Source organism: Oncorhynchus keta, chromosome 25 (genome assembly GCF_023373465.1).
Source record: "Oncorhynchus keta strain PuntledgeMale-10-30-2019 chromosome 25, Oket_V2, whole genome shotgun sequence".
In the NCBI taxonomy this organism is placed as follows: Eukaryota; Metazoa; Chordata; class Actinopteri; order Salmoniformes; family Salmonidae; genus Oncorhynchus; species Oncorhynchus keta.
In genome coordinates, this window is record NC_068445.1 from 434,760 (window position 1) to 461,913 (window position 27,154).

Below are 27,154 nucleotides of genomic sequence, written 5' to 3' on the forward strand. Positions count from 1 at the left end.
CTATTATCATAGAGGGCATTATGCCCTGAATATATTCTACCATGCCCAGAAATCTGCTCCTTTTATTCTTTGTCCCCAACGCGCTAGGCGACCAGTTTTGATAGCCTTTAGCCGCACCCTCATACTACTCCTCCTCTGTTCCGCGGGTGATGTGGAGGTAAACCCAGGCCCTGCATGTCCCCAGGCACCCTCATTCGTTGACTTCTGTGATCGAAAAAGCCTTGGTTTCATGCATGTCAACATCAGAAGCCTCCTTCCTAAGTTTGTTTTACTCACTGCTTTAGCACACTCTGCTAACCCTGATGTCCTTGCCGTGTCTGAATCCTGGCTTAGGAAGGCCACCAACAATTCTGAGATTTCCATACCCAACTATAAAATTTTCCGTCAAGATAGAACTGCCAAAGGGGGAGGAGTTGCAGTCTACTGCAGAGATAGCCTGCAAAGTAATGTCATACTTTCCAGGTCCATACCTAAACAGTTCGAACTACTAATTTTAAAAATTACTCTCTCCAGAAATAAGTCTCTCACTGTTGCCGCCTGCTACCGACCCCCCTCAGCTCCCAGCTGTGCCCTGGACACCATTTGTGAATTGATCGCCCCCCATCTAGCTTCAGAGTTTGTTCTGTTAGGTGACCTAAACTGGGATATGCTTAACACCCCGGCAGTCCTACAATTTAAGCTAGATGCCCTCAATCTCACACAAGTCATCAAGGAACCCACCAGGTACAACCCTAAATCTGTAAACAAGGGCACGTCATCCTGACCAACTGGCCCTCTAAATACATCTCCGCTGTCTTCAACCAGGATCCCAGCGATCACTGCCTCATTGCCTGTATCCGCTATGGATCCGCAGTCAAACGACCACCCCTCATCACTGTCAAATGCTCCCTAAAACACTTCTGCGAGCAGGCCTTTCTAATCGACCTGGCCCGGGTATCCTGGAAGGATATTGACCTCATCCCGTCAGTTGAGGATGCCTGGTCATTCTTTAAAAGTAACTTCCTCACCATTTTAGATAAGCATGCTCCGTTCAAAAAATGCAGAACTAAGAACAGATACAGCCCTTGGTTCACTCCAGAACTGACTGCCCTCGACCAGCACAAAAACATCCTGTGGCGGACTGCAATAGCATCGAATAGTCCCCGCGATATGCAACTGTTCAGGGAAGTCAGGAACCAATACACGCAGTCAGTCAGGAAAGCCAAGGCCAGCTTTTTCAGGCAGAAATGTATATCCTGTAGCTCTAACTCCAAAAGGTTCTGGGACACTAAAGTCCATGGAGAACAAGAGCACCTCCTCTCAGCTGAGTCAAATCGGAGGGCATGTTGTCCGGTCCTCTGGCAGTCTCTATGGGGGTGCCACAGGGTTCAATTCTCGGGCCGACTCTTTTCTCTGTATATATCAATGATGTTGCTCTTGCTGCGGGCGATTCCCTGATCCACCTCTACGCAGACGACACCATTCTGTATACTTCCGGCCCTTCCTTGGACACTGTGCTATCTAACCTCCAAAAGACCTTCAACGCCATACAACACTCCTTCCGTGGCCTCCAACTGCTCTTAAACGCTAGTAAAACCAAATGCATGCTTTTCAACCGTTCGCTGCCTGCACCCGCACGCCCGACTAGCATCACCACCCTGGATGGTTCCGACCTAGAATATGTGGACATCTATAAGTACCTAGGTGTCTGGCTAGACTGTAAACTCTCCTTCCAGACTCATATCAAACACCTCCAATCTAAAATCAAATCTAGTCGGCTTTCTATTCCGCAACAAAGCCTCCTTCACTCACGCCGCCAAACTTACCCTAGTAAAACTGACTATCCTACCGATCCTCGACTTCGGCGATGTCATCTACAAAATTGCTTCCAATACTCTACTCAGCAAACTGGATGCAGTTTATCACAGGCCATCCATTTTGTTACTAAAGCACCTTATACCACCCACCACTGCGACCTGTATGCTCTAGTCGGTTGGCCCTCGCTACTGGCTCCAGTTGCCCCTCGCCACTGGCTCCAGGTCATCTACAAGTCCATGCTAGGTAAAGCTCCGCCTTATCTCAGTTCACTGGTCACGATGGCAACACCCACCCGTAGCACGCGCTCCAGCAGGTGTATCTCACTGATCATCCCTAAAGCCAACACCTCATTTGGCCGCCTTTCGTTCCAGTTCTCTGCTGCCTGTGACTGGAACAAATTGCAAAAATCGCTGAAGTTGGAGACTTATCTCCCTCACCAACCTTTAAACATCTGCTATCTGAGCAGCTAACCGATCGCTGCAGCTGTACATAGTCTATCGGTAAATAGCCCACCCAATTTACCTACCTCATCCCCATACTGTTTATATTTATTTACTTTTCTGCTCTTTTGCACACCAGTATGTCTACCTGTACATGACAATCTGATCATTTATCACTCCAGTGTTAATCTGCTAAATTTTAATTATTCGCCTACCTCCTCATGCCTTTTGCACACAATGTATATAGTCTCTTTTTTTCTACTGTGTTATTGACTTGTTTATCGTTTACTCCATGTGTAACTCTGTTGTCTGTTCACAATGCTATGCTTTATCTTGGCCAGGTCGCAGTTGTAAATGAGAACTTGTTCTCAACTAGCCTACCTGGTTAAATAAAGGTGAAATAAAAAAAATAAAAAATAAATGCATGTTATGTTGTAATTTAAACAGAGTAAAATTTAAATATTTTGAAAAAAAATTATGGATGTTCTAATAGATGTTTTCAAATGACAGAAAAGGTATTAACTAAATATTCATGTATGATAATAATGAAAAAAGGGGAAAAATCAAGTGTCTTTGACTGATGTTGTCATCCTCCGCAACATTTTTGAAGGACTGAGAATTTTAAATAAAGTTTGATTTTGAATGAAGCAACACATCTGCCAGTACCTTCAAGATGGCTACCAGGTAAGCAGATCTCTTTATATTTCCCCAGTTAAAAAGTTAAACAATCACGTCAGACTGCGTACATGACAGTATTGATTATCATTACAGATACAGGTAGTTTTCCACATTTAGAAAAACGTTAGATTAAAAATGTTCTACGAATATATACTTCATTAATGTCTAATTATGTACATTGAGTAAAATTTGCTTTGTCATCATGTCTTCTCTATAGTTAGCAAAACATGCTAAGATTCCTCATCCTCCGCAACACCTTTGTTTTGGTAATGAGAATTGTATCATACAGACTATATTTTTAAAACATATATAATGAACTATTAATTTAAATATTATTTATTAACTGTTGATATTTTGCTTTATGTCCTGTTTAATTGCAGACAGTTAGCTTCAGCGAAGGCTAGACTGAATTCTGAGAAAAAGTTTACACCAACCCAGAACTGCTGGAAGAGTACAGAAGGAAGGCGAGAGAAGATGTTAGGGGTTGGAGAGGTTACAGCAAGAGTAATTAGCGCATATATATATATATATATATATATATATATATAGTCTATAGGGAGACTACGCCCTCATACACTGTCTATAGGAAGTCAATACCCTACAGTGTTTAGAAGTCTACACATGTGCGCACACACATCCACCACACACGCGCACGGTCACACACACACAGAATCAATAAGCCATTCAGTCCCTACTATAGGATGTGTACACACACACACACAGTCAGTAAGCCATTCAATCCCTACTGTAGGATGTGTACACACACAGTCAGTAAACCATTCAGTCCCTACTGTAGGATGTGTACACACACAGTCTGTAAGCCATCCAGTCTCTACTATAGGATATGTACACACACAGTCAGTAAGCCATTCAGTCTCTACTATAGGATATGTACACACACAGTCTGTAAGCCATCCAGTCTCTACTATAGGATGTGTACACACACAGTCAGTAAGCCATTCAGTCTCTACTATAGGATATGTACACACACAGTCAGTAAGCCATTCAGTCTCTACTATAGGATGTGTACACGCACACACAGTCAGTAAGCCATTCAGTCTCTGCTATAGGATGTGTACACACACAGTCAGTAAGCCATTCAGTCTCTGCTATAGGATGACGTGTCCATAACAGTTAGTAAGCCATTCAGTCTCTGCTATAGGATGACGTGTTCATAACAGTAAGGTTTTTCCCATGTTTCTAGACATGCTCATTTCATGTCACGGTTCCTTTCCATCTCCAGATATAAAAAAACGAAAGCAAAATCAAGAAAACTCCAGATCTGACAAAGAAGCCACATGAAAAGAAGAAAAACCAGTGGCGGGAAAACTCAAAGGTATTAACAGGAAAGAGAAACATCTAAAAGCTGTATTGGACATAACACAAGCAAGCAAGGAAGATGATACACTTCAACATGTTCAAGAAGAAAAATGAACAAGTTGAGAACAGACATTCTAACATCAGCAGGTAAATGTCCCTGCCATCAACTCAACTCCTAAAATAAGAGACACCAGGACAGAATACATCTAACCCAAAGGAATCACCCAAAAAGAGGAGCAGAAGCAAGAAAACACTATTAAAATTGAGGTCAAAGTTGCACTACACTGAAGAGAAACTGCTGGAGAGGACCAAGGAGATGGTCAACCTAAAGAAAATACTGAAAAGACTTGAGGTGATGGCCAAGAGGAAGCAGGTAATTGTCAACATGGAAGGCAGAGAGGTCCAGAAGAATTATCCAATAACGGCCAGAGAAGAATAATCCGCAAACTTGTTAGCTGCTTCCTTCGTCAAGATGAAATCTTCACTGTAATAAATGGGAAATCCGGGGAAAGGGACAGATATTCCGCAAGAGAGCCTTAACGGACACCATGGCACATCTTCATAGAAGATTTCTATCTGAGAATCCAAGGGTCAACCTTTCCAAGGCTCAATTCTTTAAACTTAAGCCATTTTGGATTGGCCTGTGAAGAGTCACAGACAGAAAAACAAGTGCTTGCAAAACACATGACAACTTTGGTTTGAAGATGAAGCTGCACCAACTTGTGGCCATAGAAACATCAACCCCAAGGGACACTGTACAGGCCAGTGTGTGTAGTGACGATGACGTACTGTTCTAATGTTCTCGTATGGGTTGTTTTTATGTGTTCTCTGTTTTTAGCCAATGCATGTTATGTTCTTTTGAAGCACTGCAAATTGAAATTGATTGAACTTGAATCCATGATTGTGCCAATATTATCTCATTTATTTTCTACATTAAATATCGTGTTCTTAACCATACCTCAGTCTTAGTATACTTATCATTACTGAAATCAACCTCATTTCCGAACCTACATATCATTACCGCAACAGGTGTTAGTTTTAATGTTAATTTAATGAATGGAAGAAATAGTAGTTTGCTTTTAAATGCATGTGCGGAATCTATATGTTACGTTCTATCAGGCTTGCCACATCATTTTGAAAATATTTCATTGAAACCGGACATAAAAAATATTAGGTTGTAGATTGCGGAAGGTGTGAGAGAAATCAGTCAAAATCAAATAAAAAATGCAATTAAAAAATATATATTATTTCACAGTTTCAAGTAACTGTGCATGACTTAATAAAAAAATACATTGAAAATGTATTAGCTTTCCTAGCGGTCTTGACGTTTTCAGAGGACTTGTTTTGTAAAATATGTTCAAAAAGGTGTTAAATTGTCAGTAAATATTTTTAAACTAATGCTCACAAACACTCCAGACCTTGTTATTAATGCCTAAAAAGGAAATTTGTTGATGCATGACTTTTTAAAGATTTCATGTTTGAAATCTTTGAAACCAAGATTTCATGAGAATCACCCACACATCCAAATATATCTGACCAAATTATGAATGACAAGAAACTTTTGCATTCCGTAAAGTCAGTGTGGAATAGGTACATTTTTAAATAAACAACGACAAGCCACCGGGGTCTGACAATCTGGATGGAAATTGACTGAGGATAATAACGGACGATATTGCTACATCTTCAATTTAAGCCTACTAGAAAGTGTGTGCCCTCAGGCTGGCTCAAATAGCCAACCAATCAGCCTGTTACCAACACTTAGTAAACTTCTGTAAAAAACTGTATTTTCAAAAGCATTTGAAAGTTCTGGTGTTCATATTTCACAACCTTTGCAGGCTTTTGGAGTTACCTATATCCAACACCAGAGGTATTCAACTCTTACCTTATGAGGTCCGGAGCCTGCTGGTTCTCTGTTCTACTGTACCTGATAATGAATTGCACCCACCTGGTGTCCCAAGTCTAAATCAGTCCCTGGTTGTCTGACTTTTCTAATCATTACTCGTTTTGTTGGCAGATGTGGACCATTCCAGCATCTTAAAAGTGTGCCCTGGCAGAAATTATGCATACTAATATAAAATCAATCACTTAGAATTAAAACTGTTCCAATACTAGGATTTGTTCTACATAAAGCCATGACTACATGGAACTATATTCCACATCAGGTAACTGATACAAGCAGTAGAATCAGATTTTAAAAAACTGGTAATACACCTTATAGAACAATGGGGACTGTGAAGAGACACACACACACACAAAAGTACAGACACATGCATACGCACACATGGTCTAATTGTTGTATGGTGGTATTAAACATTTAGTACTGTAGCTATGTAGTGGAGTAATAATGTTATATGATGTACTGTTTTATATTTGGTTTCACATGTAATGTAAGTTCATTGATATGTTTGGATCCCAGGAAGAGTAGCTGCTACCTTGGCAGCAGCTAATGGGGTTCCCTAATAAATACAAATACCTAGCTAGGTCCCCCTCACAGGTTCGGTCACTCTCCACTTCTGCTGGGCGTGCCTCAGTCCGTAAACAATGCCAACCATGCACGGTTAATCTAAAGGCAAGTCAGTCTGTGACAGACCTTTCACAGACTTTCCCTCACAACCAGCCAACCAACCATTCCACTACTGGAGTATCCCCATTGTCATTCAGACTGGGATAACATTCCAGTTAGTCAATGGGTCTCTTTGGTATGCAAGCTGCATCTGCTGACTGCCTATAGTGAACCGTATAAATGGAAACTTATCACCCAACAGCCCAAATACCCCGCCAGTCATACAGGAAGGATACCACCCATGTCGCTGCAGCTTGCCCAGAAGGACCAGTTAGCTGTGCAAGCTGATCAGTCCCCAGAACTAAAACCACAACTGGCTACTTCGTCTCCTCTCCCTTTATTAAAAACACACACATTTCATGGAGACCTCAAAGACTTTGGATCAACCTTGCACACTTCATTTTAGCGGGTAAAAGAGGGCTGTACATATACAGTACTAGAGTAGCTGAGTGTGGTATTATGGTTGCTTTCCTGTAAGTTGGTTACGCTACTGTGTGTTTGTGTCGTGAAAGGCTTGTTATTATAGTTTGTAGAATTGCCCATTGTTGATATGCTGTAAGTGTGTGAATGAGATGAAAACAAACACATCGAAGTTGGCTTCGGCTATTCAAACACAGAGGCATGGCAGTGCCACTCATAGTTAGATATACCAAGACCCTTAAGAAACCATTTTTAAAGACAGAATAATACATACAAAATGAACAAGGGCTACTTACGTGCAGGTGAAGGTGTTGGAGTGTAATAATGTTGGCCATATTGGATTCAGAATAAAATTGATTCACACCAGCCTTTATAGTCAAGTGTTGTAAACTACACAATTCTGGGGAAAAAAATGAATTTTGGATGGCATATTGAACGAGGCAAAATATAAAGATAATATGTGATGGGCCCCATGACTTAATTGAAATACTAGGGGCTAAAAGATACAACATACTTTAAGGAACATTAGACCTCAAAAAATATATATTTTGATGTCTGAGCCCATTTGTTTTCCTTGGAGCCAATTACAATAGTCACAACATGAAAAAACGTGTAGCCTTACTGTTTGAATTTTCTTGTCAGGCAGGAACATACAGCACTGAATGACCATACAGCACTGAATGAGAGCACATTTTACATGGATAGTTGTCTATTGAATAGCTACCAAAAAGTGAAGTTTACATTCATCATAAATAAATAAATATATGTTTCCACCTATTGTATCTGTGTGTTTACAGGTCTATTTTTCTAAGATGCATTCAGAAAGCCTAATGCTGTTTGTTTATGCATGTAGGGCTGACAGGTGAACACTTGTATTCCAAATTAGAGCAATATCAGAGCTTGCAATATTGGGTTACATGAGTTTATGTATACCACTCCATTCAGTCAGGCATTATTCTGCACTTTTTAAGTTTAGGGGGGGTGTTTTCTTTAGAGCAGATTACAATAGCCACAACATAAAATAAAAAGTGTTACTGTATGTATTTTTATCAGACAGGATCATTTAGCACTGCTTGAGTTAAGGGGATGCGTCACACTATCTATCAATTTACCCACTTTTGCAGTAAAAAAAAAAAAATCACACAACCATCCACTTCATACATGAGACCTTAGAGATATGGAAAAAAACGTGGTTTATTTTACCTCGGATATGGGTATCAAGACAATGTGGGAGCCTTGCCACTAGCCTAATAGGCTGTCATTCCTGAAAATGTACACACAATTGGGATTAGAATTAGCCCCACCCAGTTCATTCATGGTTTTTCAAAAAAAAAATGTACCTACAGATAACATTGAAACAATGTGTATCTGTCTCACTGCCCCCGACCTAACTATACTTTTATTTAACAGACATGGAGAGCAATTATAGCTAAGAACGTATAGGATTGCCATTTATACAATAAATAAAGTCAAAGGGAGGAAGTATTTGCTTGCGGTTGCATTTGTAAACACATGTGCATCCTGAAGCAATGATTCGCTTGATTGCCAAATAGGTGGATTGACTGGATTCTAACAATGTCAGCCATGTTGAACCAGCAGTACATACAAACCCCGCATCGGTGTGCAAAAACGGCGCAGGCGAACAAAGGAAGGGAAGGTATATGGTCTGTTTGACATGCATTCTAAATGCAAACAACAAACCAGTTTTATACACAAATATCCCATGCACCCTCATAACTCCCATGGAAACTAGTGGTCGTCTGAGGCCATGCATTTCATTATCAATCGAGTGATTCGTTTGAGGGTTGCTTACCCGATGAATTGTAAATCGAATTAATTGGTTCCCTCTCGCATTTCCTCCAGCTCCGTTTGTATGCATCCCTAAAGATATGACCGTATCCACCGCTGTGAAGCAGGCAAGAATAATTAAGTAGTTCCGGGTCATGGATTTTTGAAATCCTTCAGAATAAAAGTCCCGTCCTTGTATACTTTGTAAATCAATAATTAGGCTGAAAATGATGGAAAATAAGCACAACTATCTTTATATTTCATACTAGTTATTATACATGGATTAATGAAAATTATTTTTGGTCAACAATGTTTTTTGTGTGTGTACTATCATTTATTGCACCGTGCACAATTTGATGCATGTTGTGCCGCTGTAAAAGGGTGGCCCATTCTACTCAGGAGGACTTCTAGTTTCCAAATCCACAGAGTTTACACCCAGAAGAGCGTCGCTGCTCCTTCTGCAGCCCTTAAAGAGAAGAAAAATCATCTTAAATACAATGTTGCAGTAAAGGGTTTCTACAGCCCTTAAAACGAGTGTAGAAAAGTGCAGACTTGGACCATTGTTTTATGGACACAATCAATTGTTTTTCCTGCACAGTGCTTTATAAGTACCATATAGTGTCCAGAGGCCCCAGGCAAACATATTTGACCACAGTCAACGTTTATTCCACACAAAGAGATGCATACCAAGCTCTCCCCCGCCCTCCATTTGGCAAATCTGACCATAATTATATCCTCCTGATTCCTGCTTACAAGCAGAAACTAAAGCAGGAAGTACCAGTGATTTACTCAATACGGATGTGGTTAGATGACGCGGATGCTACACTTCACGACTATTTTGCTACCACAAACTGGAATATGTTTCCGGGATTCATCCAGTGGCATTGAGGAGTATACCGCCTCAGTCATCTGCTTCATCAATAAGTGCATTGACGACGTCGTCCCCTCACTGACTGTAAGTACTCATCCCATAACCAGAAGCCATGGATTACAGGCAACATCTGCATCGAGCTAAAGGCTAGAGCAGCCGCTTTCAAGGAGCGGGACACTGAAGCATGCACGAGAGTACCAGCTGTTCTGGATGACTGTGTGATAATGCTCTAGGTAGCCGATGTGAGCAAGACCTTTAAACAGGTCAACATTCACAAAGCCGCGGGGCCAGACGGATCACCAGGACGTATACTCAAAGCATGTGCGGACCAACTGGCAAGTGCCTTGACTGACATGTTCAACCTCTCCCTGACCGAGTCTGTAATACCTACATGTTTCAAGCAGACCACCATAGTCCCTGTGCCCAAGGAAGCGAAGGTAAACTGCCTAAATGATTACAGGCCCGTAGCACTCATGTCGGTAGCCATGAAGTGCTTTGAAAGGCTGGTCATGGCTCACATCAACAGCAACCTCCCTGAAGTTTACATATTAAACTCAGTTTTTCACAATTCCTGACATTTAATCCTGTTAAAAATTCACTGTTTTAGGTCAGTTAGGATCACCACTTTATTTTAAGAATGTCAAATGTCAAAATAATGGTACAGATAATTATTTATTTCAGCTTTTATATCTTTCATCACATTCCCAGTGGGTCAGAGGTTTACATACACTCAATTAGTATTTGGTAGCATTGCCTTGACATTGTTTAACTTGGGTCAAATGTTTCGGTAGCCTTCCACAAGCTTCCCACAATAAATTGGGTGAATATTGGCCAATTCCTCCTGACAAAGCTGGTGTAACTGAGTCAGGTTTGTAAGGCCTCCCTGCTCGCACACTCTTTTTTATTTCTGCCCACAAATCTTCTATAGGATTGAAGTCATTTTACTGTGGATATAGATACCTTTGTACTGGTTTCCTCCAACATCTTCACAAGGTCCTTTGCCGTTGTTCTGGGATTTATTTGCACTTTTCGCACCAAAGTACATTCATCTCTAGGATACAGAACGAGTCTCCTTCCTGAGCAGTGTTTATACTTGCATACTATTGTTTGTACAGATGAATGTGGTACCTTCGGGCGTTTGGAAATTGCTCCCAAGGATCAACCAGACTTGTGGAGGTCTACAATGTTTTGGCTGATTTCTTTTGATTTTCCCATGATGTCAAGCAAAGAGACACTGAGTTTGAAGGTAGGCCTTGAAATACATCCACAGGTACACCTCCAATTGCCTCAAATTATGTCAATTAGCCTATCAGAAGATTCTAATGCCATGACATAATTTTCTGGATTTTTCTAACGGTTTAAAGGCATACTCAATTTAGTGTATGTAATCCTCTGAACCACTGGAATTATGATACAGTGAATTATAAGTGAAATAATCTGTCTGTAAACAATTGTTGGAAAACTGACTTGTGTCATGCACAAAGTAGATGTCCTAACCGACTTGTCAAAACTACAGTTTGTTAACAAGAATGTTATGGTGTGGTTGACAAATTAATTCAACCTAAGTGTACGTAAACTTCCGACTTCACCTGTAAATATATGGATGAGCGATGGCCGTGCGGCATAGGCAAGATGCAGAAGATGGTATAGAATACAGTACATACATATGAGATGAGTAATGTAGGGTATGTAAACATTATATAAAGTGACTAGTGATACCTTTATTACATTGAATTTTGTATTCTTAAAGTAGCAAGAGATTTGAGTTTGTATATTAGCAGCAGCCACTCAATGTTAGTGATGGCTGTTTAACATTCTGATGGCCTTGAGATAGAAGCTGTTTTTCAGTCTCCCGGTCCCAGCTTTGATGAACCTGTACAGACCTCACCTTTCGGATGATAGCGGGGTGAACAGGCAGTGGCTCGGGTGGATGTTGTCCTTGATTATCTTTATGGCCTTCCTGTGACATCGGGTGGTGTAGGTGTCCTGGCGGGCAGGCAGTTTACCCCCGGTGATGTGTTGTGCAGACCTCACTACCCTCTGGAGAGCCTTACGGTTGTGGGCGGAGCAGGCGGTGATATAGCCTGACAGGATGCTCTCGATTGTGCAAATGTAAAAGTTTGTCAGGGTTTTGGGTGACAAGCCAAATTTCTTCAGCTTCCTGAGGTTGAAGGCGCTGTTGCGCCTTCTTCACCACGCTGTCTGTGTGGGTGAACCATTTCAATTTGTCCGTGATGTGTGCTCGAAGGAACTTAAAACTTCCCACTTTCACTACTGTCCCGTCGATGTGGATAGGGGGGTGCTCCCTCTGCTGTTTCCTGAAGTCCACGATCATCTCCTTTGTTTTGTTGACGTTGAGTGTGAGGTTATTTTCCTGACACCACACTCCGAGGGTCCTCTCTTCCTCCCTGTAGGCTGTCTGGTCGTTGTTGGTAATCAAGCCTACCACTGTGGTATCGTCTGCAAACTTGATGATTGAGTGGGAGGCGTGCATGGCCACGCAGACATGGGTGAACAGGGAGTACAGGAGATGGCTGAGAACGCACCCTTGTGGGGCCCCAGTGTTGAGGATCAGCTGGGTGGAGATTTTTTCTACCCTCACCACCTGTGGGCAGCCCATCAGAAAGTCTAGGACCCAGCTGCATAGGGAGGGGTCGAGACCCAGAGTCTCGAGCTTAATGACACGTTTGGAGGGTAGTATGGTGTTAAATGCTGAGCTGTAGTCGATGAACAGCATTCTTATATAGGTATTCCTCTTGTCCAGATTAATGTTCAATAGTTCCCTCCTTTACCTGTTAATCTACAAATCAGATTAAAATGTATGTGTGAAATTTTAACTATATTTGTACGTATGGTGTCCAGTAGAGCACCGGAACAACGGTGAAATCTGTGGGATCTCACATTTTGCAACACATGGTTTGAAAAGCACATGATCAAATGAAGTTTCGGACGTCATTGATGACATACTTCTGATAAAGTAGATACACGCATTGGCACACTGTTTCGAAGATAGCTGCTTAGGAATTTCAAAGCATGCCTCGGAGGTCAGCTTTCAAATGTAACATAACATAACGTAACACGTAGAATGTAGTAAATCCAAACCTAATTCTGATTAGTTCTTGTTGGGAGTATGGGTTTTGGATCGATGTTGTTACCTGGGAGATCTGGCCCTAGCCCTCATCCTCCGATCCAACAGGTCCCAGATGTGCTCAATGGGTGTCACGTTTGTCGTAAGAATGAGTGGACCAAGGCGCAGCGTGAGTAGAGTTCCACATATTCATTACAGTGAAACTTCAAAACAACAAAGAATTAACAAACGTGCAATACGTAGCGCACATAGGCATAAAACAAAACAATATCCCACAACGCAGGTGGGAAAAGGGACACACTTAAGTATGATCCCCAATTAGAGGCAACGAAATTCAGCTACCTCCAATTGGGAACCATACACATACACCAATATATAAATACACTATCTAGAAACATCCCTAGTCACGCTCTGACCTATTACACCATAGGGAACCCCGAGGGCTGTCTATGGTCAGCGCGTGACAGTAATCCCCCCCCCAAAGGTGCGGACTCCGACCGTAAAACCTGAACCTAGATGGGGTGGGTTAGGGTGGGCAACTAGCTTCAGTGGCAGGCCGCGGATCCGGCCATGAAGCCGGGATGAACGCCCTGCGCACCGGCGCAGAGGAAGACTCCGACCATGGAGCGTTACTGGACGCCGTGCCTGGACAGGGCACTGGCACAAAGAAAGGCTCCGGCCATGGAGCGGGACTGGACGCAGTGCCTGAACACCGGGGTCTCACTGCGGTAACGGTCTGCGCTGGTTTTCTGGCGAAGCGCGGCTCGCTGAAGGTGAACATGGGCGGCCTCCCATGTCTCCTCCGCACGCCTGAACCAGTTGTCCACCGCAGGAGCCTCGGTCTGACCCTGATGCCACGGCTTGTACCCCAATACGCACTGAAAGGGGGAGATGTTAGTGGAGGAGTGGCGAAGCGAGTTCTGTGCCATCTCGGCCCAGGGCACGAACGCCGCCCACTCCCCCGGCCGGTCCTGGCAATAGGACCGCAGAAACCTGCCCACATCCTGGTTGACCCTCTCTTCCTGCACGTTACTCCATAGAGCCGGAAGACGTGAGTAAAAAGGTATTCCGCAGTCTGTAGAGCCATAGGAAGATTGGGCAGAGGGAGGGGACGACAGGACAGAGAAACGATACACAACTACCAGGATTGTAGTGTTTCCCTATGAAAGAGGTAGATCAGTTAAAAAATCCACAGACAGGTGTGACCAAGGTTGTTGTGGAACGGGTAAGGGGTGTAGCTTACCTCTGGGCAGGTGTCTCGGAGCCTTACACTGGGCACACACCGAGCAGGAGGAAACATAGATCCTCACGTCCTTAGCCAAGGTGGGCCACCAGTACTTCCCAGTCAGACAGCGCACCGTCCCACCGATCCCCGGATGACCAGAGGAGGGTGACGTGTGGGCCCAATAGATTAACTGGTAATGGACAGCAAACAGAACGTACATACGCCCGACCGCACACTGGAGGGGAGCAGGCTCTGTATGCAACACCTGCTCAATGTCCGCGTCCAGCTCCCACGTGACCGGCGCTACCAGGCAAGAGGCCGGGAGTATGGGAGTCTGATCCATGGGCCGCTCCTCTGTGTCATACAGCCGGGACAGTGCATCTTCCTTCGTATTCTGGGAACCTGGTCTATAGGACAGGGTAAACACAATTGGGGTAAAGAACATGGCCCACCTTTCCTGACGAGGATTCAGTCTCCTCGCTGCCTGAATGTACTCCAGGTTGCGGTGGTCAGTCCAGATGAGGAAAGGGTGTTTAGCCCCCTCAAGCCAATGTCTCCACGTCTTCAACGCTTTAAACACAGCCAACAGCTCCCGTGTCCCACATCATAGTTACGTTCCGCCGGGCTGAGCTTCTTCGAGAAGAAAGCACAGGGGCGGAGTTTTGGTTGCGTACCTGAGCGCTGTGAGAGCATGGTCCCTATCCCAGCCTTGGACGTGTCCACCTCCACTATGAACGCCAAAGTGTGATCCGGAAGGACCAGCACGGGAGCCGAAGTAAACAGAGCTCTTAGCTGCCCAAAAGCCCTGTCCGCCTCAGCCGACCACTGCAACCGTACGGGATCCCCCTTCAGAAGTGAGGTAATGGGAGCAGCCACCTGGCCAAAACCCTGGATAAATCTCCGGTAGTAATTGGCAAACCCTAAAAATCGCTGCACCTCCTTTACTGTGGTGGGAGTCAGCCAATTACGCACGGCTGCAATGCGGTCACTCTCCATCTCCACACCTGATGTGGAAATGCGATACCCTAGGAAGGAGACGGCCTACTGAAAGAACAGGCATTTCTCAGCCTTGACGTACAGGTCATGCTCCAACTATCGTCCAAGTACCCTGCGTACCATGGACACATGCTCGGCGCGTGTAGCGGAGTATATCAGAATGTCATCGATATACACCCTGCCCGTGCAGGTCCCTGAAAATCTCGTCTACAAAGGATTGGAAAGGACTAAATATTCATAATGCCCTGAGGTGGAACTAAACGCTGTCTTCCACTCGTCTCCCTCTTGGATACGCACCAAGTTATACGCACTCCGGAGATCCAGTTTCGTGAAGAAGCGAGCCCCATGCATTGACTCAATCGCCATGGCGATAAGAGGTAGCGGGTAACTGTACCTCACCGTGATTTGATTGAGACCTCTATAGTCTATGCACGGGCGTAGACCTCCCTCCTTCTTCACAAAAAAGAAACTCGAGGAGGCGGGTGAAGTGGATGACCGAATGTACCCCTGACAAAGGGATTCAGAGACATATGTCTCCAAAGCCACTGTCTCTGCTTGTGACAGGGGATACACGTGACTCCTGGGAAGCGCAGCGTCTCCCACCATCGATGAGGTGGTAATTGAGTCACCTTCTTTTAACAGAAGGCAAGAGCAAAATCGTCATATTCTGGGGGGATGCGCACGGTGGAAACCTGGTCTGGACTTTCCACCGTGGTAGCACCACCAGGAAATAGTGAGGTTATGATGAGCTAACCAGGGAAGGCCTAGTACCACAGGAAATGCAGGACAGTCAATGAGGAAGAGACTCATTTTCTCCTCATGACCCCCCCTGCGTCTCCATGGCCAGGGAGATGGGGGCTTCCCTGATTAGCCCGGACCCTAATGGTCGACTATCCAGAGCGTGAACCGGGAAAGGTCTAACTACAGGAATAATGGGGATCCCTAAACTAAGGGCTAACGCTCTGTCGATAAAATTCCCAGCTGCGCCTGAATTGACGAGAGCCTTATGCTGGGAATGCGGGGGAAAATCAGGGAAACAAACAGGTACAAACAGCTGGTCAACAGAGGACTCTGGATGAGCGTGGTGCAGACTAAGCTGGGGTGACACCAGAGTGCCCTCTGGAACCGGCAAGGCACCGACCGGCAGTGTGCCCTCCACGGCCACAGATGGTGCACATGATGGCTCCTCCAGTCTCCCTACGCGCAGCCCCTCCCAACTCCATGGGCACCGGAGTGGGGGTGCTAGAGGATGGCACCAACAGAGCCCCCTCTGGACGTCCGCGGGTGACCAGCAGACTTGCCACAACTATAGTTTGTTAACAAGAAATTTGTGGAGATGTTGAAAAATGAGTTTTAATGACTCCAACCTTAGTGTATGTAAACTTCCAAATTCAACTGTATATGGCAGACCAATTCAAACTCACCTCTCAATCATTATCTCAGAAATTCAAGGCTGGTGGGAAGAATGCTAGCTTTTTCTGTGGCTTAACCAACAAGGCTCGTAATTTAAGAATGTATTAGTATAAAAATCGTCTTAAAAATAATCTTTTCTTGGTTGCAACACTCACTACCGAGTTCCAAACTGCCTCTGGAAGCAACATTAGCACAAGTACTGTTCATCGGGAGCTTCATGAAATGGTGCTCCATGGCCGAGCAGCTGCACACAAGCCTAAGATCACCATGCGCAATGTTAAGTGTTAGCTGGAGTGGTGTAAAGCTCGCCACCATTGGACACTCGTTCTTTAAAGTGATGAATGACGCATCTGACAGTCCAACGGACTAATCTGGGTTTGGCGGATGCCAGCAGAACGCTACCTGTCCCAATACATAGTGGCAACTGTAAAGTTTGGCGGAGGAGAAATAATGGTCGGGGGCTGTTTGTCATGGTTTCCCTTCACTGGAACTAAGGGCCAGTGAAAGGAAACCATGAAAAACAGCCCCCGACCATTATTTCTCCTCCGCCAAACTTAACGCTACAGCATGCAATGGCATTCTAGACGATTCTGTGCTTCCAACTTTGTGGCAGTTTGGGGAAGGCCCTTTCCTGTTTCAGCAGGACAATGCCGCCGTGCACAAAGCAAGGTCCATACAGAAATGGTTTGTCGAGATCTGTGTGGAAGAACTTGAATGGCCTGCACAGAGCCCTGACCTCAACCCCATCGAACACCTTTGGGATGAATTGGAACGCCGACTGTCAGCCAGGCCTAATCGCCCAACATCAGTGCAAGACCTTACTAAAGCTTTTGTGGCTGAATGGAAGCAAGACCCCACAGCAATGTTCCAACATCTGGTGGAAAGGCTTCCCAGAAGAGTGGAGGCTGTTATAGCAGCAAAGGGGGGACGAACTCCATATTAATGCCCATAATTTTGGAATGAGATGTTCGACATGCAGGTCCAAAAGGAATTGTTTATTATTATATTAAGTCATGTCTTTTACCTAATGTCGGCGATCCAAACATGCACAAATTCCCATAGAAACACAGTCATTTTAAAAGTGCACAGCTTGTGCAATGTACCATGCCTTCAATTTGTGTCTTACAGGAATAGTGGCGACCAGTCATTCAGCACCGATACCTGTTTTGAGACCCACATTTTTATCTAAAGATTTTTAAAAAATAGTTTTTTTTTATTTGGGAGGGGCTTACCTGTTTTGCACGTTATTTTCAAATAGAATTGTATTTATCACATGTGCCAAATACAACAGGTGTAGTAGACCTTACAGTGACATGCTTACTTACTAGCCCTTAACCAATAATGCAGATAACAAAATACATTTTAAAAAGTAAAGAGATGAGAATAACAAATGATTCAAGAGAAGCAGTAAATAACAATAGCGGGGCTATTTACAAGGGGAACCGGTACAGAATCAATGTGCAGGGGCACCGGTGTCGAGGTAATTGAGGTAATATAAGGTGAATGCACCGATTTGTAAGTCGCTCTGGATAAGAGCGTCTGCTAAATTACTTAAATGTAAATGTAAATGTAATATGTACATGTAGGTAGAGTTAATAAAGTGACTATGCATAGATAATAGAGTAGCAGCAGTTTTCCGGGGGGGGCAGACTCGGCGCTCTGGTACTGCTTGCCGTGTGGTAGCAGAAAGAACAGTCTATGACCAGGGTGGCTGGAGTCTGACCATTTTTAGAGCCTTCCTCTGACACCGCCTGGTATAGAGGTCCTGGATGGCAGGAAGCTTGGCACCGGTGATGTACTGGGCCGTACGCACTGCCCTCTGTTGTGCCTTGCGGTCAGAAGCCAAGCAGTTGCCATACCAAGCAGGGATGCAACCCATCATCATGCTCTCGATGGTGCAGCTGTAGAACCTTTTGAGGATCTGAGGACCCATGCCAAATCTTTTTAATCTCCTGAGGGGGAATAGGTTTTGTCGTGCCCTCTTCATGACTGTCTTGGTGTGCTTGGGCCATGTTAGTTTGTTGGTGATGTGGACGCCAAGGAACTTGAAGCTCTAAATCTGCTCCACTACAGCCCCGTTGATGAGAATAGGGTCGTACTCGGTCCTCCTTTTTCTGTGGTCCACAATCATCTCCTTTGTCTTGATCACATTGAGTAAAGAGGTTGTTGTCCTTGCACCACACTGTAAGGAGTCTGACCTCCTCCCTATAGGCCAGGGGTGGGATATTCCAGTCCTCAGGGGCCTGATGTCACAGTTTTGAGTGAATAAGGAGTACAGGAGGGGACTGAGCACGCAACCCCTGAGGGGCCCCCGTGTTGAGGATCAGCGTGGCGGATGTGTTGTTACCTACCCTTACCACCTGGGGGCGGCCCGTCAGGAAGTTCAGGGTCCAGTTGCAGAGGGAGGTGTTTGGTCCCAGGGTCCTTAGCTTAGTGATGAGCTTTGAGGGCACTATGGTGTTGAACGCTGAGCTGTAGTCAATGGATAGCATTCTCTCATGATGTACCTTTTGTCCAGGTGTGAAAGGGCAGTGTGGAGTGCAATAGAGATTGCATCATCTGTGGATCTGTTGGGGCAGTATGCAAATTGTAGTGGGTCTATGGTTTCTAGGATAATGTTGTTGATGTGACCCATAACCAGCCTTTCAAAACATTTCATGACTACAGATGTGAATGCTACGGTTTGGTCAGTCATTTAGGCAGGTTACCTTGGGCACAGGGACTATGGTGGTCTGCTTGAAACGTGTTGGTATTACAGACTCAGACAGGTGTAGTACGATTTGATCTTAGTCATGCATTGCCTGTTTGATGGTTTATCTGAGGGCATAGCGGGATTTCTTATAAGCTTCTGGGTTAGAGTCCCGCTCCTTGAAAGCGGCAGCTCTACCCTTTAGCTCAGTGCGAATGATGCCTGTAATCCATGGTTTCTGGTTGGGGTATGTACGTACAGTCACTGTGGGGACGACGTCCTCGATGCACTTATTGATAAATCCAGTGACTGATGTGGAGTACTCCTTAATACTATCGGAAGAATCCCAGAACATATTCCAGTCTGTGCTTGCAAAACAGTCCTGTAGTTTAGCATCTGCTTCAGCGTAGCCTAGTGGTTAGAGCGTTGGACTAGTAACCGAAAGGTTGCAAGTTCAAGTCTCTGAGCTGACAAGGTACAAATCTGTCGTTCTGCCCCTGAACAGGCAGTTAAACCCACTGTTTCTAGGCTGTCATTGAAAATAAGAATTTGTTCTTTAACTGACTTGCCTAGTAAAATAAAAGTAAAATAAAAAATATCTGCAGACTTATTTAGGTCAACAAAAAACATCTGACCCTGGAGCATCGATGGGCAACTTCTACCAATTAGGCCTATGTGATTACAGAGAAAGAGAATGTACTTCCTTGACATGTATCAGTTCAGAGGAGTCTGTGGCCAGCATACAATTATTCATTTAGATTAGTGATGGGTGAGTTTGCAAGTCTAAATGAATGAGCGGCAAAACTTGTGTTGTTGCAACAGGTTTCCAAATGTTCTGTGCTCGTCGCTCATAACAAAAGACAGGGGAAACTTTAAACGAGCATGGCTTCAGTCATAATATTTTACAAGCATCAATTGCAGGCTACATTGGACTCTACCCACACACGCATACTGACGCCACACGCTCTTTCACACTCACCATATACGCTGCTGCTAGTCACTTTTCTTTCTCTCCCTCTCTCTCCACCGCACCTGCTGTCTCTACCTCTGAATGTTCGGCTATGAAAAGTCAACTGACATTCACTCCTGAGGTGCTGACCTGTTGCATCCTCTATAACCAGTGTGATGATTATTTGACCCTGCAGGTCATCAATGAACGTTTAAACATCTTGAAGAACAATCTGGCCTTAAATGACCACGTACTCTTGCAATCTCCACCCAGAACAACCAGAAAAGGCCTGGCCACACATTTAGACTCATAATGACAAAGCAAAAACAGGTTTAGATATTTTTACAAATGTATTACAAATAAAACGTATTTACATAAGTATTCAGACCCTTTGTTATGAGAAATTGAGCTCAGGTGCATCCTGTTGCCATTGATCATCCTTGAGATGTTTCTACAACTTGATTGGAGTCCACCTGTGTTACATTCAATTGATTGGACATGATTTGGAAAGGCACACACACCTGTGTATATAAGGTCCCACAATTGACAATGCATGTGAGAGCAAAAAACCAAGCCATGATGTCAAAGGAATTGTGCATAGAGCTCCGATACAGAATTGCGTTGAGGCACAGATGTACCAAAACATGCCTGCAGCATTGAAGAACAATAACAAAGTGGCCTCCATCATTCTTAAATGGACACACCAAGACTCTTCCTAGAACTGGCCGTCCGGCCAAACTGAGCAATAGGGGGAGAAGGGCCTTGGTCAGGGAGGTGACCAAGAACCCGATGGTCACTCTGACAGATCTCCAGAGTTCCACTGTGGAGATGGGAGGAACCTACCAGAAGGACAACCATCTCTGCAGCACTCCACCAATCAGGCCTTTATGGTAGAGAAGCCATGCGGAAGCCATTCCTCAGTGAGTTTGCCAAAGGGCACCTTAAGACTCTCTGATCATGAGAAATAAGATTTTCAGATCTGATGAAAGCAAGATTGAAATCTTTGGCCTGAATGCCAAGGGTCACATCTGGAGGAAACCTGGCTGTGGGGATGTTTTTCAGCTGCAGGGACTGGGAGACTAGTCAGGATTGAGGGAAAGATTAACAAAGCAAAATACAGATCCTTGATGAAAACCTGCTCCAGAGGGCTCAGGAACTCAAGCTGGGGACGAAGGTTCACCTTCCAATAAGACAACGACCCTAAGCACATAGCCAAGACAATGCATGAGTGGCTTCGGTACAAGTCTCTGAATGTCCTTGAGTGGCCCAGCCAGAGCCTGGACTTGAACCTGAACGAACATCTCTGGAGAGACCTAAAGATAGCTGTGCAGCGATGCTCCCCATCCAACCTGACAGAGCTTGAGAGGATCTGCACAGAAGGATAGGAGAAACTCCCCAAATACACGTGTGCCAAGCTTGTAGTGTCATACCCAAGAAGACTCAAGGCTGTAATCGCTGCCAAAGATTCTTCGACAAAGTACTGAGTAAAGGGTCTGAATACTAAATATGATATTTCCGTTTTCTAAAAAACTGTTTTTGCTTTGTCATTATTGGGTATTGTGTGTAGATTGATGAGGGGGGAAAAAATGTTTTAATCAGGCTGTGGTCTGAATACTTTCCGAATGCACTGTTGACATGCTATTTTCTACACCCTAAATATAGCCATGATATTTTTTACTCTTTTCATTCACTGTTCCATTATTTCTTTGACTCTGCATTGTTGGAAAAGGACACATTTCACTAATAGTTTACACCTGAAGCATGTTAAAATAAAATTATTTGATATGACTATCGTGCACAAGCATATTAAACTTTTCCAAACAATTAATAAAAAATCAGTCTACGCTATACAAGTGACGTTATCCTACGTCATACTTCCAGGTCCTGTCTCCCAATCTTTTAATTGGCTGGCCAATTGTATCTAGAAATTCATGAAAATGCAGTCATTTAAGACAGTGGTTCTCAACTGGTTTTGCCTCGGGAACTAAATTGAACCAGGTAATCTGTCGCAACCCTATATATGCATGGAGAAAAAAAAAATCCAAAAATGTAATCTGGAAAACAATTTCACGTTGTATTGATAGTAAATGTAGCAATTATATGACAAGGGAACAACATCCCTACCTTTTTCATTGTCATTAATTCTAATTGTTTAAAATAATTTTAATAGCCTACAATAATTCAATTTTGCCAATATTTGGGATGACAAATGGTAAAAAAACTCACTGGTTTCAGAACACAAAATCAACCTGCTAATAGGTCATAACTGTGATTGAAGACAAATTGTTCAAGAGATTCAATGTAATTACTTTCTACCTGGCTTTACAATTTTTTTGGAACGTTTAAATTTTTTGACACCTCACGACCCATTCAAAACTTCCCCACCAGTTGAGAATAGTTGATTTAAGATATGAATTATATTTGTGAATGAATTTACATTTGCCAGACGCCATTTATGACGTTTTTGCACTGAAGAGCAATGAGCTACATTTTCGCCCGATGAAGGCTATTCAAAAAGCCTGCAAAAGTTTTAAAAAATCAAATTGTATTTGTCACATGGGCCGAATACAACAGGTGTCGACCTTAAAACCACATGATTTCAACTGACATTTTATGTGAAATCATGTGAAAACATGTTTTGGAACACAACATGATCATGTTTTATACATGTGTAGTTTAATGTAATCACATGTTGCTTTACATGTTATACAATTATCTTCACATAAGATTACATGAAAACTTGTTTTTGGAACACTTCCCATGTTCACATGAAAAATGTAAGTGGTTTTTGACTGGATAGGACAGGTGATTCAGCAGAGGACAAAAGTTTTGATCAGTGGAATATGAGGGAGTTAGACCAAAACACACATGGGCTTGTGCCGGGGCTCCCTCTTGTGTGAATATACAGTATTGATGTTACTGAGCCAGGATTCCTGGCAGTTTTGTCATTGTGCCTATGTCAGTGATAGTTCAGCAGAAATTATTTAAACATCATTATTGCCAACCATTTACTCTGTTCCCCAGGTCCACTGGTGTACGATGGCAGCCTGTTGTCAGAGTGTAACAGAAGCTGCTCCTGCTTGGCTGGGGAGTGGGACCCTGTGTGTTCAGACAACGGCATCACCTACACTTCCCCCTGCCTTGCAGGCTGCTCCAGCTTTACAGGTTACTGCAAGAACACGGTACCAATACTATTAATGTACTGAGTGTACAACACATTCACGGGAATGCTGGCCCATGTTGACTCCAATGCTTCCCACAGTTGTGTCAAGTTGGCCGTATGTTTTTTGAGTGGTGGACCATTCTTGATGCACACAGGAAACTATTGAGCGTAAAAAACAGCAGCGTTGCAGTTCTTGACACAAACTGGTACCCCTGGCATGCCCCGTTGAAAGGCACATAAATATTTTGTCTTGCCCATTCACCCTCTGAATGGCATACATACACAATCCATTTCTCAATTGTCTCAAGGCTTACAATTTTATTTTAAACCTTTCTCCTCCTCTTTATCTACACTGATTTAAGTGGATTTCACTAGTGACATCCATAAGGGATTATAGCTTTAACCTGGATTCACCTGGTCCGCATATGTCATGGAAAGAGCAGGTGTGCTTAATATTTTATACACTCAGTGTAACTCATTGGCACTGAAATAAGTTATTTTCAACCATTAACTGGGGCCTTGTTGAGGCCTTATTTAGGTAAGTAATTGCTGATTGACAATAACGCATTATTTTGATGTATGGGAAAAAATATGGTATGCGATTCCTATGTAGAGAAGGTTCTCTCTGGTTGTTCAATATGACCTCAACTTTTACAGGGCACTTTTTAAATTATAAAAAAATATAAAATAAAAAAATTAACAAATATCAATCAACAAAAGAGGAATAGTCACATGCAAACAAGCATAAAAACAATAGACAGTGCCTTGCGAAAGTATTCGCCCCTTTGAACTTTGCGACCTTTTGCCACATTTCAGGCTTCAAACATAAAGATATAAAACTGTATTTTTTTGTGAAGAATCAACAACAAGTGGGACACAATCATGAAGTGGAACGACATTTATTGGATATTTCAAACTTTTTTAACAAATCAAAAACTGAAAAATTGGGCGTGCAAAATTATTCAGCCACCTTAAGTTAATACTTTGTAGCACCACCTTTTGCTACGATTACAGCTGTAAGTCGCTTGGGGTATGTCTCTATCAGTTTTGCACATCGAGAGACTGAATTTTTTTCCCATTCCTCCTTGCAAAACAGCTCGAGCTCAGTGAGGTTGGATGGAGAGCATTTGTGAACAGCAGTTTTCAGTTCTTTCCACAGATTCTCGATTGGATTCAGGTCTGGACTTTGACTTGGCCATTCTAACACCTGGATATGTTTATTTTTGAACCATTCCATTGTAGATTTTGCTTTATGTTTTGGATCATTGTCTTGTTGGAAGACAAATCTCCGTCCCAGTCTCAGGTCTTTTGCAGACTCCATCAGGTTTTCTTCCAGAATGGTCCTGTATTTGGCTCCATCCATCTTCCCATCAATTTTAACCATCTTCCCTGTCCCTGCTGAAGAAAAGCAGGCCCAAACCATGATGCTGCCACCACCATGTTTGACAGTGGGGATGGTGTATTCAGGGTGATGAGCTGTGTTGCTTTTACGCCAAACATAACGTTTTGCATTGTTGCCAAAATGTTCAATTTTGGTTTCATCTGACCAGAGCACCTTCTTCCATATGTTTGGTGTGTCTCCCAGGTGGCTTGTGGCAAACTTTAAACGACACTTTGTATGGATATCTTTAAGAAATGGCTTTCTTCTTGCCACCCTTCCATAAAGGCCAGATTTGTGCAATATACGACTGATTGTTGTCCTATGGACAGAGTCTCCCACCTCAGCTGTAGATCTCTGCAGTTCATCCAGAGTGATCATGGGCCTCTTGGCTGCCTCTCTGATCAGTCTTCTCCTTGTATGAGCTGAAAGTTTAGAGGGATGGCCAGGTCTTGGTAGATTTGCAGTGGTCTGATACTCCTTCCATTTCAATATTATCGCTTGCACAGTGGTCCTTGGGATGTTTAAAGCTTGGGAAATCTTGTTGTATCCAAATGCGGCTTTAAACTTCTTCACAACAGTATATCGGACCTGCCTGGTGTGTTCCTTGTTCTTCATGATGATCTCTGCGCTTTTAACGGACCTCTGAGACTATCACAGTGCAGGTGCATTTATACGGAGACTTGATTACACACAGGTGGATTGTATTTATCATCATTAGTCAGGTCAACATTGGTCAACATTGGATCATTCAGAGATCCTCACTGAACTTCTGGAGAGAGTTTGCTGCACTGAAAGTAAAGGGGCTGAATAATTTTGCACGCCCAATTTTTCAGTTTTTGATTTGTTAAAAAAGTTTGAAATATCCAATAAATGTCGTTCCACTTCATGATTGTGTCCCACTTGTTGTTGATTCTGCACAAAAAAATACAGTTTTATATCTTTATGTTTGAAGCCTGAAATGTGGCAAAAGGTCGCAAAGTTCAAGGGGGCCGAATACTTTCGCAAGGCACTGTATTTACATTGCCAGGAATCCTAAACAAACAAATCATATTCATTAATAATACAACAAGTTTTAATTGCCTTTTTGTTTTTCATTTTAGTTAAAGTGGTGCCATATTGTTTAAACTAATTTATAAAGTGAAAACAGTTAGGTTTTGATTCTGAAACTTAATAATTGTTATTAGCAGGTGAATTAAATATACTACATTTTTATTTACGTCAGAATTTCTGAAATAAATCATTATATCAAAACCATTATAGTATATACGGTTCTATTTTTTTGTAACAAAATTCTGTATGTCAATCCCAAACATTCTGCTATAAATACAGTAAAAAAACTAATGCAAAATGGTCTCCTTCTCCTCTCACAGAAATCAGTTATATTCAGCTTGAATCTTTCCAAAACATATTTCACAGGATAAATTCTATGTAACATTTTAAATGAAACTTCCTTTACTTTGTTACTGATACAATATTTGTTAGCAATTTTCCATGCTTACCCCCATTGTATATCACCATAGATATCTGACCAAAAGAATCTTGCTGAGGGAATTGTAGTATCACAAACAATATTCCTAATCTGTTTATTACTACATTTATCTTTTGATGTTAATATTGCCAATCAATATATTTTCATGTAAATCTATGTTACTTACATCAACCACAGAGGAATTTTAAAGATATCCAACCCCCTTGGAATCGCATCAAAAACAATTGCATATTCTTTCGGGGTTATTGGAATTATACATTTATCAAGAAATTCCCCATATGAGAGTAGATATCTATCCTTATTCAGTGACTGACCAACCAAAATAATTTTATTCTCAAACCAGTTACGAAAAGAGACTTATTTTTAAATCGTATATCTTTGTTGTTCCATTAAAAGTATCTATGAGGGGGAAAATTGTGTTTATACGCTAACATCCAAGCTAAAATTTCCTGCTTATGGAATTTTTGCCAACTTTACTGGGATTTTATCAATATCAAAATGACATTGATGCAACAAGTCTAAACCACCAACAGAGTCAAATAAATACTCAGGGAAGACATTCCAAATACGTGTCTGGTTCTTAATACACTTCAGAATCCAACTTATTTTAAAAGTATTATTTAGAGTATTGAAATCTAAAACCTCAAGACCTCCTTGTTCTTGGGTATTAGTGAGAATATATTTTCGTAGATAGTGAGGTTTGTTCCTCCAAATAAAATGGTAAAGAATCTTATCTAAATCCTTTACAATTTTAGGAGGTAAGATAATGAGTCATAAAGCGATCTGGATAACCCTTCAGCTTTGGATAATAAAACCCAACCATATAACGATATATCTCTCATCAACCAGAGGTTTTATTTCTTCTTTATTTTCTCAATGGGATT

The 27,154-nt window shown here is 42.7% G+C and overlaps 1 protein-coding gene and 1 long non-coding RNA gene across 3 annotated transcripts in view; one reads left to right on the top strand and one right to left on the bottom strand.

Annotated features, from left to right (window-relative positions):
• Window positions 1-9,159, bottom strand: part of LOC118357982 (spindlin-Z-like) — a 46,373-nt gene extending 37,214 nt beyond the window's left edge. Inside the window, exons 1-2 of one of the 2 annotated variants that reach the window (XM_035735288.2) lie at window positions 9,032-9,159; window positions 8,422-8,482 (exon numbers count right to left, since the gene is read on the bottom strand). The gene's annotated coding sequence lies outside the window, so the exon portion shown is untranslated. The remainder of the gene's footprint in view (window positions 1-8,421; window positions 8,483-9,031) is intronic. The other variant, XM_035735289.2, reaches the window with a different exon arrangement.
• Window positions 9,160-24,191: 15,032 nt separating this feature from the next.
• The window catches only part of LOC127911657 (uncharacterized), a 61,146-nt gene continuing 58,183 nt past the window's right edge, over window positions 24,192-27,154 (top strand). The window contains exon 1 of the long non-coding RNA XR_008078777.1: window positions 24,192-24,985. This is a non-coding gene — a long non-coding RNA (uncharacterized LOC127911657). The remainder of the gene's footprint in view (window positions 24,986-27,154) is intronic.